This window comes from Dermochelys coriacea, chromosome 6, assembly GCF_009764565.3.
Source record: "Dermochelys coriacea isolate rDerCor1 chromosome 6, rDerCor1.pri.v4, whole genome shotgun sequence".
Taxonomy (NCBI): domain Eukaryota; kingdom Metazoa; phylum Chordata; order Testudines; family Dermochelyidae; genus Dermochelys; species Dermochelys coriacea.
The window spans coordinates 101710664-101724215 of NC_050073.1; positions in this window are offsets into that span (position 1 = coordinate 101710664).

Sequence of the window (13552 nt, forward strand, 5' to 3'; positions counted from 1 at the left end):
GGTAGTATAATGCAGGGCAGAGACATTTTTACTGCTGTGTCATGCAGGCCTGCTTAGAAAATGCCAGAGCCCTGTCTTGCCTTTTCTACATTAGCGCTATTAGCCATGGAGCTGCACTAGTGTTAGATCAACAGTGGGGAAAGTGCTGGCAATTCCTAATGAGAAGTAGAATAGATTCCCTATCTACAACACAGACCTTAGCACTGAGAATGACATCGATTGGATCTTTTGTTGGCGGTCTCTGGAGAGCATCCTAGGACTACATAGTGTTGGAGACAGAGACTGTCTACCGAGGAATTGGGAGATGTGATTGCACCACATGTAGACATACCCTTGCAATCTTTAATCTAGCTAGATCAAAGATAGCTCAAGTAACAATAGCAGTGAAGCCAGGGCAGCCCATGCAGCAGCAAGGGCTAGCCCCACCCACCCAGGATCCTGGGTAGGTACTCAAGTGCTGCTGTGGTGGTGTTGCTCTTATTGCTTGAGCTAGTTAGATTAAAGCTAGCTTCGGTGTGTCTACACATGCTGCAATTACTTTCTCACCCCAACCGGACAAGGTGTTCCGTGTGATGGGTGAGTGTGTGCATGCTGTCACTGTTCTGTTCTCCATGGCTAATAGCGCTAATGTAGAAAAGGCAAGACAGGGCTCTGGCATTTTCTAAGCAGGCCTGCATGACACAGCAGTAAAAATGTCTCTGCTCTGCATTATACTACCAACTTTGCTACCACTAGTGCAAAATGAACAGTAAGAAATGTGCTAGTGTGTGTAAAAAAAAAAAAAAAAGTGGATCTCCATTTAAAGGGGACTCACTTAAAAATGACCTTTGTTGATGCACCCTGGTGGCAGAATTAATGGGTTGATGTGAGGTACATTTCCCCTTGGAGACTAAGGCAAAGATCGTGCAGCTAGTGAAGCAAACGGGAAAACTCACTGTTATTTCATTGATGTCTGATCAGATCCTAGTAGTCTTTACCAAAAGGTCACAGAAGCTGGAATAGGGAAACACTATCCATCTCTATTCCCTTGTGAGTCCTTCTATGTGCACTGGACATTTTTCAGCATTTTGCCGAGTGTAGTTTTAACTTTACAAATCAATAAGATTTATGTCACAGTCTTGTGTATCTCAGTCAGAAAGTGTTCATGATATTTAGTGTAAATTCCCTTTCTTAATTCCATTCCATTAATCCTAATTATTCCCCAGGTATTGCACCACCCTGTATAATTTCTCTCCATGCTTCATGTTTACACTTTTCAATTATGTGAAGCTTCTTATCATGCTTCCTCTCATGTCCCACAGCCTCTCAGCATATTGTATTCACATTCAGAGGCATATTCCTAATCCACTAACTTTTACTTTCATTTGATTCATTTGCCATATGCTGAAAGGCAAAACCAGCCTAATTTTCATTAGAAAAATTATCCAGTCGGAACACAAATAATTAGGATGCAGCAACAAAAATTCCTGTGGACTGCAACATGAGGGAAAGTAGTATTCACACATTTTATGCTTTAATTCTTGAATGCTTCTGAGTTTAATCCTTGGCTGATCTGTAATAAATGCATTTAATGTAGTTATGTTCCAGGATTCAAAACTTGCTGCATCACAATATGGTGCACGAATGTGAAGAAAGAATTCAGTAGCACCCGTGATAATACATTGAACACTTGCAAATGTATTCTTTCTGTCTTAGATTCTCAGATTTTGTGGTGCGAAGGAACCATTATGATCATCTAGTCTGACATCCTGCACAACACAAGTCATAGAATTTCACCTAGTGACTTCTGCAACAAGTCCAATAAGTTATTGCTGTTATTATTGAACTAGAGTATATTTTTTAGAAAGCCTGCCAAGCTTAATGTTATACTACAAATGATGGAGACTCCACCACATCATTTAGTAAGTAGTTCCAATGCCTAACTACCCTCACTGTTAAAATGCACAGCTATTCAGTTCATGTAAAAGTTGAAGAAATATATATAGATTTAAACCTGCTGAGTGGTTAAATTGGACAATACTACAGCTGATGAACCTTGGTACCTTCTTAACCAAGTTCTCTCTTGGTACAACTCCATTGACATTAATAGTGTGATTCCATCAAAGAATGTGACCTTCAGGCATTTGCCCTTGGAATAAGAAAAATTATATAAGTAATTTCTTAGAGACTAAAGTTAGGTTTTGATTTTTAATTTAAAAACTAATGAAACATTTTTGACATTTCTCTGCCCTATATAATTATTGTTTTAGGGTATTATACTCTGAACAGTTCAGAGTATTAATGGTAATATTTCAGAGAAAAGCCAGTGATCATTAGAGCAGAGAGAGAAGCTTGAACAAAAGGAATCATTTATCAGATCTTATGAATGGTACATCCAGATACAATGAGGAGCCCTCTTTCCCCCTCCCTCCCCCCCACCAGATGATTAACTCATTTTGTAATAATGGACTACAGTTCTGTAGTCAACTTTTTGCCACTAACATGGAAGTTCAAACAAAATGTTCTTTGGAAAGATGAATGTAGAAATCGAAATCATGTAGTATCCCTGGATTATTTAAACATTCTTATATGATCAATATTTGAGATACTGGAAGAATATAAAAATTCCTTAGGTTGTAAAGGGAAATACAAATTATGTAAATGGAAGGGAAGTTGCATTGAGTTTCTTCAGATAAATACTCCCTATAATTCTTATGTCTATGTAACACTTGGCAAAACACTATGCAAGAGGTATACATATGCATCAAATCTTGTGTAGTATTAGCTAACAATAGTTCTGCAGCTACACAGTCTTACTGCTCTCAGCCCTGGACTACTTCCTGCCCGGCTTCTTCCCTTTCTTCTCCCTTGCCTTGGGGAAGGGGACTGCAGACTTTCCTCCCACCCCGCATACTGGTGCTAGTCTCCTGGCTTTGTTGAAGTCCTGCCTGTTCCCACCTAGGTGAACCTTCCTCTAATTAGCTTCTTCTAGCTTTACTGTCTCCATCTCCTTCCTCTAATTGGCTGATTGGCCTAATTCAGCCCTCTCAGGGCCAGTGTGGGAAGTATGCCCCATCACATATGTTAAGGGTTGTTATAAAGAGCACAATGATTAATTGTTCTCCATATGTACTGAAGGTTGCGCAAGAAGTAATCAGCTTAGTTTTCAGCCAGGGAGATTTAGGTCAGATATTAGGAAAAGCTTTCTAACTATAAGGATAGTTAAGTTCAGGAATAGATTACTAATAGAGGTAGTAGAATCCCAACCATTTGAGATTTTTAAGAATAGTTTGGATAAACACCTGTCAGGGATGGTCTAGGTATACTTGGTCCTGTTTCAGTTGGATGGATTAGATGATTTCTTGAGGTCCCTTCTAACCTTACATTTCTACGATTCTACGTTTTCACAATTATTGTTGAAAGAATTGCCTTTAAAGGCAAAGTCATTCTTCACAGCATCAGAGAGTCTGAGTTTTTGGAATAGATTCTTTTAGAATGAACCAAACTCAGTATTGGAATGGCCTGTGATTCAAAGTTAATTCAATTCATCAGATTATCCACCCTGCCCCTGAGCCTTCAGAAGCTCTTGTGTTGCCAAGTCCTTGCAATTTTCCAGTTTTGTGTATCCCATTCTATACTTTTCACTTGTTGCCAAAGGGGAAATAGTCCCTCTAATTCCCCCAAAATGTCATCTTTTAACATGATATTGAAAAGTTTGGGATTGAAGAAGGAGAAAAAAAAAGGAATGTGAATTAGCATGAAGCCATAGCAATGCTTTTTAATCAAAAAGGATGTCTGCTCTTCTCGATATTATTTTATCCCTGTGGAATTCCCAAGACGGAAGGGTGCAGTAAAGGAGGAGCGCAAAACTTGAACCAAATTCTCAATGAATACCAAGACTTGGCCTCAACTGACAAAGTGGTCATCAATTGCACACATGTAACTTTGCTTGTGTAAACACTGGATTGCATACATTTCAAGACCAACACCTGTGTATGGAGGTGATGCGCTCATTTGCATAAATTCCACCATATGCAGATATTGATGCTCAAAAAGTGAGCATTCAAAGTTGAAAGCACATAAATGAGGCTTAATCCCGCTTTGAAAATCTGACCCTTGAAACTTTGAATGTGGTTTTGCCACGTTTGCAGTCATACTCTCTGTTCTTTTTACCTGAAGGACCTCTCATACTAAATTCCCTCTAAGCTGTGCGGCTGCGCAACTGCCTATTAAGTGCCATGCAGGCACTCAGAGCTGCAGTGGAAAGAGATTCCTCTCCTCCAGCCCCAGACCCAACTCAGCCTGGCCCAGACCTGCCATGGGCATGGGAGAGGCGCCCCTCCCCTGGCTCCAACCCAGCCCTGGCACGGACCTGCTGCGGCTGGGGGAGATACGCTTATCCTGAAGCGCCAGCCCTGGAGCTGCTGCAGCGGGGAGAGGTTTCCCTCCCCCCGAGCTCAGGTGCTGCTGTGGGGAGAAGCTGCTGTGGGGAGTTCTCGCTCCCTGTCGCAGCCCTGAGGCAGCCTTTACCCCAAATCCCTCATCCCTGGCCCTACACCAGAGCCCACACCCCTAGCTGGAGCCCTCACCCCAGCCCTGAGCCCCTCACCCCCAGCTGGAGCCCTCACCCCCGCTCCACCCCAACCCTCTGCCCCAGCCTTGAGCCCCCTCCCACACTCCGAACCTTGGCCCCACCCCTGCCACATGAATTTTGTTATGTGCACCAATATGGAGGTGAGTGTGTGACACATCACCTCCATATTGGCGCACATAAAATTCATTCTGCACATCAGTGGGGAAAATTAGAGGGAACATTGCTGTCATACACATTGGAAATCCCAGTCAGAAAATATTTTAGTGGATGTAGGAATTTAACTAGCTCCTGTGATTACAAGAGAAATGAGTGAGAGGCTTCCAGGAGCTCTTCTGTATTGAAGTGAATACAGTCTCTACAGAGAAAGGAATTTGGCCCACAGTTTTTTAAAGATGGAAACTGAAGGCCTGTTTTTTCGTTTAGAACGAGAAAGGCAACAAACCATACTGAAACAATGTCTTTGTACAGATTGCATTTCACTAGCTGCCCTACTTTACAATAGCTTACCAATTACTTTACATTTTCTTAAAGCTAACAAACTAGAATTCCCATTCTTTTTGAAGCTTCAGTTCAAAAGCCCTTCATAATTATTTTTAAGGCCATTGGAAATAACAGACTTTAAAAAATATCCTGTATCATAGTGGTTATAACTTTCTGCAGGTTAAGCCAACAAGCTACAAAAAGAGAATTGCTTACTGCCTGATTCTTTACATCTTCTTCTTTAATATCATACAATCTTGAAGTTTCTGATGATCAAAGCATACAGGTTTGGGTATTGAGCTGGACTATGCAAAAATAACTACTCTACAGTTTGTTAGCTTGATAAAAAGGATTCTTTTATGTTTTCAAAGACACTTTTTTTGTCAGATAAGCATTGTGACACTGCACCCCATATTCATCATAGTAATATTATTATAATATAGTTATGGCATAATTATGATGCCTTTTGTACAAGATAAATCATATGAGGGATCATTGGAAAAGTTATGATTTGCTGAATAGGATTATCCTATTTGCATGCATGTATCATTTTTGTATCTGAAGTTATGAATATTGACTAGGGATCTGTATTTCAAATGGGCTTACTCTGAAAAATACCCACAGCCAGACTTTCAGGTACAACAATGAAGAAGCTAGATGGGGCTGATGGCCCATCAGCAAAGACAATGGACTGTGGATGTTTTGGCCAGCCTGTAAGCAATGGGTGCTAACAACGCTGTAAGGTCATGTGACCAGACCACATGTCTCTGGACTCCATCTTGGGATGTCAGTAATTTTCCACAAACCAGTCTGGGAAGTTTTGAAACAAAGGGTTCCCACCATGTGCTAAAACAATATAAGGCAGGGACTGACATCATCTGGGATTCTTCACGCCCCACCCAAGAAGACACCTGTAAACACCTGAGGAACAAAGACTGAACTGGGGGAAGTGCTGGGCCCAGGCTAAAGGGATTTCTAGCCTGTGTATGAAAGACCTGAGGATTCCAAGCTGCAAAGCAAGTGCAGCTGGTCCCATAAGAATCTACAGCCTGCCTGTATCAGCAGCCAGGGTGAGAATTTGCTAGTTCATATCCTATCTTCCTCATGTCTTAGACTTAGTTTGAGTTTTGTTTATTTACTAGGTAATCTGCTTTGATCAGTTTGCTTTCACTTATAATCACTTTAAATCTATCTTTTGTAGTTAATACACTTATTTTATGTTTTAATCCAAACCAGTGAGCTTTCACTAAAGTGCATGGGAGAAATCTCTGCTTGGTTACCACAAGTGTGCATTCTTCTCTTCACATTGAGGGAGCGGTGGGCTGGGTATTAAACCCATATACTGGCCAGATTTGACCAGGGCAGGATGGTACTGCTCTGGGATCCTAGGCTGGGAAGCTGGTGGCTAGAGAGCCTGCGTGTAACTGCACCAGGGTGTGTCCCTACATGTGTGAATGATGATGAAAGTGCTGGTTTGGAGGGCTCTGCAGGTCGTCACAGCAGCACAGTGTGAAAGGGAGCCTAGGCTGGTGGGTCAGAGGGCTTGATAGTACCCCAGTTCCAGGTGGCACCCTGGGGGGAACCCATCACAAGCATGTATAAGATTATATTAAAGTCACATCAGTATTTTCAGTTTTTCTACACCCTTCTCTACTTCTTATCTTACAGATATTCTCTTGTGATTTATTTATAGATATATAGCACATATGGAGTTTAAAATGAGGAGGAAATTCTTACCCTATTGTAAAGATTACAAAAAGTGGGACCCAATCATTTTCACATAGTAAATATGAGGTATTAAATAAAAGGGTAGGGAAAATACTTAGGCAGATTCTTGTGGTGTTTAAGTTTTTGCTGCAGATTGATTATCAATATAGCTTTAGTTAGGAGAAATGGTGATAAATTAGTTACTAGGAAAACAAAGTCAAAGTTCAGAAAGGTTGGTGGAGATCAAGGATAGAGAAGTGGGAGAGAGAAATAAAGGAAAAAGAACAATTTTTTTTCTATTTAGTTGGCTTCAATAATTAATATTGCTTCAATTGTATATGGGACAGCTACATGGGAAGGTGTAAAATTTGTGGAGATAAATAGTTTCTATGTAGTAAGCATGTTTTAAAAACCTTTCTGTGAACCTGGCTTGATTTGGAGTCTGTAATGAAACGAGGGAAACCTCTGATTGTTTTGTGTTTCATTTTGAAAGATCTGGAGTGCTCTGTTGATACTAATTTGGCTCAATAAATTGTACAATGTATAACAGAGAGCAGAATTTGCCCTGTCTTCTTAACCTTGAAACTATTTAACCAGAAACACAACTCATTAGGGTGAGTTCATCAGGCAATTCTGTTGTATTTTATATGGAGTCACAGGGGATGTTAGTACAAAATGTAGTCCTATATTCCTACAGTAGGCTGTTAACAAGAGAAATACGTGTAATAGATTAAATATATTATGCAGCTAAGGAATTACTCCTGGCAGGTAGGAGTACCTGTTAAGTAATTCTGTAGTCTACAAAATGAAATGTGCTTGTGTGAAAATCTTGCTGACTGGCTGTGTTCTTCTTCTCGTCTATTTGGGTCTGCAAGTGTGTGTGTGTGATTTACACACAAAAAACTGCATTAAAAGAATATTCAAGCACTCTGAAGTTAGGAAATGTCAGAATTAAGTTTGCCTATGCAACCTTCATTTGGCCTCTTTGTGAGTATGCAGTCTTTGGGCAGGTCTACACTGCAATTAAATGCCGTCAGCTGACAAAGGGTCATGGGGATCAAGCTATGGGGCTGTTTATTTGTGTTGTAGATATTTAGGCTTGGGCTGGTGAATGGGCTTTGAGACTTCAGGTGAAGAATATGTTTCCTCTCTTAAACACCACTTTCCCCACAGACAGCCCCTCTGTCCCAAAAATAAATAAATGCCATATAATTCCATTTTTAAAACTACACAAGTTGTGTGTGATTAAGCAATGCATGCATGCTTAACACTGCTTCAGGCATGTGTATTATGGTTGGAATAGGTCAGAAAATGGGGAAAACTGAAATGTTAAACGCTTTTGGAAAAAACTGAGTTTCAGTACCAAAAATGTTTATTAAAAATTGGTTTTTATGCATTTCCCCTCGTATTTTGTCCTCCATTTCCCACTCCTCCCTTTTAGTTATTTTTTCCCCAATTTTGCCATTGAAATGGGGGAGGGGGAACACAGGGGATAATATAAAAGACAAGTCTCTGTAAAATGGAAAAAGTTAAAAAATTAAAAATTTGTCGGAAAAATTTTGACCAGCACTAATTATGATGCACTCTTTAAATGAGTGTTTACATACTATTTATCAAATAATACAATCTAGTGTACTTTTAAATCGTTGTTTAGTAATATTCTCTTCTATCTCAAGTATAAATACAGGTAAAAATGTATGCAGACAAAGGCAAATGAGGCTGCCATGTTCAAAAGTATCTGCTAATGAGTATATCTTCACAGCAGATAATATTTATCATAATGGAATTTTCAGAGCTTAGCACCCAATACTAAATCTTTAAGGTTTTGAAATATTATGAGTGTCAGGAAAATCCAGAAACTAAAAGTAAAGGACACAGGATCTCATTTTAACTGGCTTTAACTTTTAAATGCACACCTACCAGTATGAAAGGTCATCCAATATTTATGAAATTAGCATAAGTCTTTCAGAAGAAAAATAGAACATACATTTAAGCTGAATATTTTAGATTTCCAATGGATGTAGCAATTGTCTGTAGAACAAACCCATTAAAAGTGATTTAGTGTGACATTCTTAGTACACCCAGGAAGATGACAAAAATGCCACTTCATTAACAATAAACCTCACCCGGTTCAAGCTACTGGAAAGGAGCTGTCTATGAATAGGTGTCTAGTCAGAAGTGGTCACCTTCTAGGTGTTGCTGATGTAGAGAGGCAGACTATGTATAATTATAAGATGGCTGTGAAACATGAAGCCTAAAATTTGCTTTTCACTAGTGGTGTTGTGCTGTTTGTTCAAAATCCTCAGCCAGGGTATCTACAGGGTATTTCCCTAATTTTCCACATAAACTTAAGTTCATAACAGCAATAAAATATTAAGGAGCACATTTTGGAGGTTTTATTTACACTTTTCAAGAGGCTGAAAGCATTCAGCCTTTGGCCAAAGTCCTCAACACGCCAGAGATTTGTGGTAACCTCCTAAAAACATTCTCTGTAGTACTCCAAGAAAGAATTATTAGTCACTGCACTAAACTTACCAGTAGAATAGTTGGATGACGAGTTTAACAAAATGTTGCTACACACAAAAGTAATTTTTAATTTAAAATGGAAAGTAGAACAGCTTACTTTTATATAGTTCCTTTCAACTCAAAAATCCCCATAATGAAACTGTATAAAACAGCATCTCAAGTGCAAAGAACTGCAGAGTGAAGGGAAGCAGCCGTTTAACATTGCAGAGCAACCCCACATAATAGATCAGCACAGGGAATGAAGAAAAATAAATCTACAGAAGTAATTTCAGGTAGTTATAAGGTAATTTCCCAAGTTGGAGTTTAGCCAGAGCACTGCAGTTATTACCCTAAATTTGTGGGAAGTGCCATAGGTCTTTAATGAGCACAAGAGATCAAGACCCTTATTTTTATGTCTTATACAAAAATCAGTCTGTCCCATAGCACAGTGTCCCCGGACACTATGGCAACAGTACTGATTTAAGCAAGAGTTCCACATAGCTAACATTCCTGTATTTTGCGGGTCTGCCCTCAAACAAAAGATTCATTAACAAGAAGTTCTATAGACTAAAAATCACGCAGTGTTGTTCCTCCACTGGAAGCAATAGTAACTGAATGAACAATTAAGATTGGAAAAGGATAATTGGTTATTTGAATGATGCTAGTGGTTTAGGAAATTGAAAATTTGTTTTCTAATGCCTTCATAAATCTGGTGGGGCTCAATTCCATTCACTTAGTTTGTTTCTAAAGCAGGCAGGTGTGGGTACAAATTTAATGATTGAATAGTAAGAAGTCATATCAATAAAGAAGGCTACTCCAGAAATATCAGACAGTAACACATTATGATGATGTGATTATGAGTATGGATTGTAAGCAGGCTGTAAAGCTTATCTTCATTAATAATATAATAAAATAATTGATTTATATATAATTTTCTACCTATGGATCTCAAAGCACTTTACACAAGTTAATGTGAAGCTTCACATCCATGGTAAGTAAATATTATATCCATTTTACATAAGGGGAAATGAAAACACAGAGGTAATATTTTCATTAAGTGCTATACTGGAACTCCAATCAAAAACTACAAACCGAAGTTGGACCAAAGTAGTGGAGATGAAAAGAGGAAAACAAGTAGTGTTTCTGGACTGAATTTCATTTTTCCAATGTGACTTTTTATTCCATTTGATAGTCATAAGAGAATGCTTACCCAGACTTAGCTGTATAAGTTTAGCCATCACCAATTAGAAACAGAAGTACTAACTCATTGTAATATTATATTCCTTCTTCTTTATATATACACACCTTGATTGACGCATGATGGGTTGGGTTCATTCATGAGAATGGAGTCCCAGTAGGCAGAAATATGACCTATTTTGACTGTGCTATCTTTGAAATGTCTTTGTTGAGATGCAGTTGGGGGTGTGCAGACCACCGACTAAAGGTTTTTCTGTGCCATTTTTCACACAAATGCACAGAAGTCATTGCCATCCACTGTATGCATCAGAACAGCAAGTAGCAAAATATTTGTAGGTTTCAGAGTAGCAGCCGTTTTAGTCTGTATTGGCAAAAAGAAAAGGAGGACTTGTGGCACCTTAGAGACTAACAAATTTATTTGAGCATAAGCTTTCATGAGCTACAGCTCACTTCATCAGAGTGAAGTAAAAAAAAATTTATTAAATTTAATTTAACAAAAATAAATTTGTTAATCTCTAAGGTGCCACAAGTACTCCTTTTCTTTTTTTGAAAATATTTGTAGTTTATTAAGCTTACAAAGTAACATAAGGTGAGAATTATTATATATTCATAATATTCAGGCATTTTCTTTACAGTATGAAATTAGAGAAAATTTCAAAGAGAAGAAAACCAAAAACTATTACATCTCTTCAAAATATTTGGGTGGTTTCTGCACATACAGAAAAGCCTACTCCTATAAGCTTGTGTTTGACAAAGTCTGGAGACTTTTAGCAAGTATGCAGAAATGTATATTTAAAAAAACAACAACAAACCAGACTGTTTCTATGTTGTGCTTTCTGCTGTGCCACCCTGGGATGTGATCTCCTCAGATTTTATAATTGAAGCAGGGTTGAGCTTGATTAGTAGTTGGATGGGAGATTGGCAAGGAAAACCCAGAGTGGTGTAGAAAGTGAAGTTGGTGGTTCAGTAAACAGCATTCTTGCTTCTGAGTCACCACTGAGCTGAGGCCCCAGTATGCTGCTGAAGGAGCTGCCTTTCAGATGGAACCTACAAGCAAGCTTGCATCCTTCAGCATCCTTAATAGGACTTTCTTTTAAAGGGAAGGGATAAGGGCCAATTTCTCCCTTGAATCCTGTGCTTCACATCAACTTCTAGAGTAGTAAATCAGAATAGAATCTGGTCCAATAGGTGATGACCAGAAGTGAAGAAAAATATCATGTCCAACTGAAACCCCAAGAGGAGGTTCAGGTAGGAAGGATATAATTGTCAAAACTGAAATTTGGCTGGGTCACTGAATTGACATATTGAACCAGATTATATTCTGTACTAGCTGTGGGAAGAAAACTCAGAATGATTCCTTGCAGCTAGTGTTTTTCATTGTGACTGTAATAATCATTTGAACATAATTATGAGGAACCAGAAGCCAAAGAAACTGAAAGATATTTCCAAACATTTTGTATGTGGGAGAAAGTCAATATTTTTAATCTTGAAACATGATGATTTTTTACAAAAGAGAATTGGACAAGTGCTTTGGCCCAGTCAAGGTGTATGTAGGTGTATGTAGCTCAGGACCCAAGAAAAGGGGGCAGTGGTGGCATTACTCTACCTTTCTGCCTCACTGGTCTGGTTTGTGATACAATTTATAGCAGCCTCAAGGTTGCTCTTAGTTGATCCAGCTGTTAGCAACCCCCTAGGGCCTGTGACACAGTCTAGGATCACTGTGCACAGTGTGCTGTTGACAATCTCTTCAAACCCTAACAAACATCCCCTACTATATCAATGGGAGCTGGGAGTGGGAGACCCAGTAACTGGCTAGCAGAGCTGTGTGTACTTTTTTCCCCCACTTGACAAATCCTGTTATTGCAAAATGGTAACCACTGGATTTTCAGTATTACAAGGAATAGGCATGGATTACTATAATAAAAGAGTGATCTCTGTAAGACTGACTTTTTTACAAATATAAACATAGGAGGGACAATAAAACACAAATATGGGAAACATTAAACAGACCTTGCTTTCTAAGAGATTATTTTGTGGGGAAGTCCAGCCATATAGAATAATCACCAATAAACCCTCTGAGTATGACATTCATAAATGTAGACAGGGGGTTAACTAAAAAGAAAAGGAGTAGAATCATAGAATATCAGGGTTGGAAGGGACCCCAGAAGGTCATCTAGTCCAACCCCCTGCTCAAAGCAGGACCAAGTCCCAGTTAAATCATCCCAGCCAGGGCTTTGTCAAGCCTGACCTTAAAAACCTCTAAGGAAGGAGATTCTACCACCTCCCTAGGTAACGCATTCCAGTGTTTCACCACCCTCTTAGTGAAAAAGTTTTTCCTAATATCCAATCTAAACCTCCCCCATTGCAACTTGAGACCATTACTCCTCGTTCTGTCATCTGCTACCATTGAGAACAGTCTAGAGCCATCCTCTTTGAAACCCCCTTTCAGGTAGTTGAAAGCAGCTATCAAATCCCCCCTCATTCTTCTCTTCTGCAGACTAAACAATCCCAGCTCCCTCAGCCTCTCCTCATAAGTCATGTGCTCTAGACCCCTAATCATTTTTGTTGCCCTTCGCTGTACTCTTTCCAATTTATCCACATCCTTCCTGTAGTGTGGGGCCCAAAACTGGACACAGTACTCCAGATGAGGCCTCACCAGTGTCGAATAGAGGGGAACGATCACGTCCCTCGATCTGCTCGCTATGCCCCTACTTATACATCCCAAAATGCCATTGGCCTTCTTGGCAACAAGGGCACACTGCTGACTCATATCCAGCTTCTCGTCCACTGTCACCCCTAGGTCCTTTTCCGCAGAACTGCTGCCGAGCCATTCGGTCCCTAGTCTGTAGCGGTGCATTGGATTCTTCCATCCTAAGTGCAGGACCCTGCATTTATCCTTATTGAACCTCATTAGATTTCTTTTGGCCCAATCCTCCAATTTGTCTAGGTCCTTCTGTATCCTATCCCTCCCCTCCAGCGTATCTACCACTCCTCCCAGTTTAGTATCATCCGCAAATTTGCTGAGAGTGCAATCCACACCATCCTCCAGGTCATTTATGAAGATATTGAACAAAACGGGCCCCAGGACCG